General features: G+C 38.7%; 1 pseudogene; it reads right to left on the reverse strand.

Moving 5' to 3' along the window:
* Positions 1-606: 606 nt before the first annotated feature.
* Positions 607-3,204, reverse strand: LOC141514094 (small ribosomal subunit protein uS2 pseudogene; annotated as a pseudogene).
* Positions 3,205-3,715: the final 511 nt, after the last annotated feature.

Here is a 3,715-nt window from a genome sequence, read left to right on the forward strand (position 1 = left end):
AGAGGTAGCTGTTAGCAGACAGGTAGAGTTCTAAACTTGGAATCAAGAAGATCTGAATTCAGATCTCACTTCAGATACTTAGTAGCTGTGTAACCCTGGGCAAGTCATTTAACCTCTGTTTTTCTCATTTTCCTCTACTGTAGAATGACAATAATAATTGTATCTCTCTCACTTTTCTCCTTTCTCCCTTTGTGAGGTTCAAATGAGATAATATTTGTAAAAAGCATTTGGAACCTATTAGGAATTACACAAACACTTATTTCTACTTCCTTTTTGGTGGGGAAGTCTTAAATATAAAAAATAATTTAAAATATCCCCATGGAATTAATTGAAGGGACTTAAGTGACCAAAGAATGTAAGAACAGAGAAAAATTAATGTTGAGAGAAGAGAGAGTAGGTAATGTTTTGATAAAGAAAGAAAGAGAATAATGTTCCTCTACATTTTGCAAAAAGCATTTGAGACAGTGCTGGATGGAAAATCATACACTGAGAAATGGATTTGCACTGCAGCAGCCAAATATCTCAATTATGGTCAAAGTCAAGGGTTCTTAACCTTTTTTTTTTGTCATAGGTTTATTTAGCATTCTGGTGGAGTCCTAGCCCCTTCTCACAATTATGTTTTTAAAACAAAACATATAGGATTACCAAAGAAACCAATTATACTGTAATAGTTATCAAGCTATTAAAAAATTCATAGTTAAATTTACAAAGTTAAGAACTCTTTTATAAGGTATGCTCCTCCAGGACTAAATCTGATCTGATCAATATGCCTGAGCCTGGAACGTTTGGAGCAAAGTGCTCTAGTCCCTTGGGCTCCTGGGAGGGTCCCCAGAGTTAATTTTTTTTTTTGTTAAGAAACCAATGTTTATTTTCCATCCGCATTTTTCCAACACTATTAGAGCATCTGGGTAAAAGTTAGGACCACTCTGTGGTAGTTCCTACCCATTCAGTGGCCTGAGCAGTAGGAGCTGCAGACCAGTCCTCAGTAGTCGGCTGAGCACTCCAATCTTCAGTAGGGAACTGCTGAATGGGAACAGATGGCACCTGGATGCCCTCAGACCAATCAGCCACCTCTGGCTGAGCAGCAGTGAACTCTGGGGCAGGTGCAGTCCATTCACCCTGAAATTCCTCCTTTGTCACTGCCTTCTCAGCTGCGGCCTGCTCTTCCTTTTCAATCTCCTCTGGATCTCTGTAGAAGTAAAGATCAGGCATGACCTCCCATGGGTGCTCACGGGAGATTGTACCACGCATCCGCAGGCCTTCTCGAGCCAGCATCCACCACATCAGACCCACTGAGTGAGCTCCCCGGTTGTTACATGGAATGGCAACGTCCACATAGCAAAGTGGGGAGTCTGTGTTGCACAGTGCAATGGTTGGAAGGTTAACATGTGATGCTTCAGTCAAAGGCTGATGATCTGCACGAGGATCAGTGACCACCAAGAGGTGAGGCTCCCTGAAAGCTGCCTGGATCTGGTTAGTGAAGGTGCCCAGGGTGAAGCGTCCAGCAATAGGTATGGCCCTAGTGGCAGCAGCAAATTTCAGAACAGCTCTCTGGCCATTGTTCTGGATGAGATGACACTAATATCAGCTGGATTTTCAATGGCAACAATGGCACAAGCTGCCAGCAGAAGCTTTTCCCAAGTTCTCTTCAAATTAATGATATAGATGCCGTCACTCTTCCTTTTGTAGATATATTGTTCCATCTGGAAGTCCAAATTGGTGCCACCCAAATGGGTGCCCGCAGCAAGGAATTTGAGGACATCCTCCTCCTTCATCTGCAAGACATCCAGGGCTCTGGACATTGTGAAAGTTTCCCTTGAAAGTTACCACGGAAACCGTGAACAACGCCGTATGGACCCCTCTTCTGGGCAGCGCGGAAAGGGCCAGAGTTAAATTAATATTTTGTTTCTTTTCCTTTCTGTGCTCAAAAATATTTGCCAAGTACCTTATCTGTGTATGATGTATATACATCAAAAATGAATATTGGTAGAGGTAAGTGGATGGATATTTATAATTCACAGGTTTGTAAAAAGGAGAGATGAAGACTTCCTTAATCCCAAGACTTTTGGAGTAGCTGGAAGACACTTCCTGTGGATTTTCCTACAATTGTATTTTGTTTTTCAAGATGCTGTGTTCCTGTCTCACTAATTCCCAGGTGCTAAGGCACTTGAGCATGAAAAAAGTTTAGGTGCTTATCACCTAAGTGGTGCTTAATAAATGCTTGTTAATTGATTTATTGGTTGATTCTAAACTGTCTCCACCAGGTGGTGATATGATACACAAGATATATTTGGCAAGACAAGGATCCATTTATCAACATCCCATCTAACTCCCTTCAAGGCTCAGCTCTGGTGATATCTCCAACATGAAATTTTCTTTATTTGTCTAGCTACTAGATTCCAACCCCTACCAATATAAACATTATAACATATCATCACATAGATGTACACAGGAGAGACAAGAGAAATAAAAGTAAAACTCCTTGGAACTCCATTTTAAAAAATGAATTCTGATGAAAATCTAATGAATTCCATATCAGACAGAAAAACTTAACTATATTCTTGATATATTTTCCCTAAACTATTGATTAGTAGTTTCTCAAAATTATGCTCTTTGGGGAATGTATAAGTCAAAGTAGCATCATGAATTCAGAAATTGATTTGGAGTTGGGATCATATGTCTTTGAATCTAGAGACTTATTAGCTATGTTACCCTGGGAAAATCACTGAAAATCTCTCTAAGCCTCAGTTTCTTCATCTGCAAAAAGGGAATGCCAACCTACCTTACAGGATTATTGTGAGGGTTAAATGAAATTGTTCATGTAAAGTTTTTTGGTAAACCTTTTCCTTATGTTGAGTCTTTTTTCAGTTGTGCCCAAACCTTCATGATTCCATTTGTGATTTTCTTGGTAAAATTACTGCAGTGGTTTGCAGTATCTTCTCCAGTTCATTTGATAGCTGGGGAAACAGGCAAATAGGGTTAAGTTCAGGGTCACACAGCTAATAACTGGGGGGAGTAGATTTGAACTTAGAGGAGTCCTCCTCAATCTAGCCTTGGGGCTCTATCCACTGCACCCCAAGCTGTAAACTGCAGTACTTATATAAATGTTAACTGTCATTACCAAAACCATAGTGTATTGTATTGAGAAAGGGTTTATGATATTACTCAGCTTATATGTTAAAATTATAATTCATTCTGTCCAAATTCATGTAAATGGAAAGGAGAAACCTATATATAAAATTAAGAAGTAGCTTGAGAAAATTAGTTATTTATATTCAATTAGAACATGCTTCTAAAAGTGGTCATGAGTGATGATTAATGTCCTTTGGAGAATTATCTTTGATTTGTTTATAGAAAGAAGGATTTTTTTTTAACATTCAAATAGCATCTATCTCAACTCCTTATCTTGAGCAATTGAAAGAGACAAAAAAGGTTAATTGAAATACAAAAAAATCAATAATCCTAAAATATGAGTTATATGTAAATATTATGTTATAATATAATTATTTCTACGTGTATGTATATTAAGTACATAAAGTGCTGTTCCAGGCAGGCAGTGGAGAGAAGACTCAAGCCCTTTCACTGAAGAACTTGTCCTGATATGGTCTGGGGATGGAGTGTGGTTAGCTGGTTACTGAATTCCAGACAGATTTTGTAACTCTCCTCCCATTAACTTTGGAACTGAAGCTTAGCTCTGTTTGTAGTTTCAGTGATC

This window comes from Macrotis lagotis, chromosome 2 (assembly GCF_037893015.1).
Source record: "Macrotis lagotis isolate mMagLag1 chromosome 2, bilby.v1.9.chrom.fasta, whole genome shotgun sequence".
In the NCBI taxonomy this organism is placed as follows: Eukaryota; Metazoa; Chordata; class Mammalia; order Peramelemorphia; family Peramelidae; genus Macrotis; species Macrotis lagotis.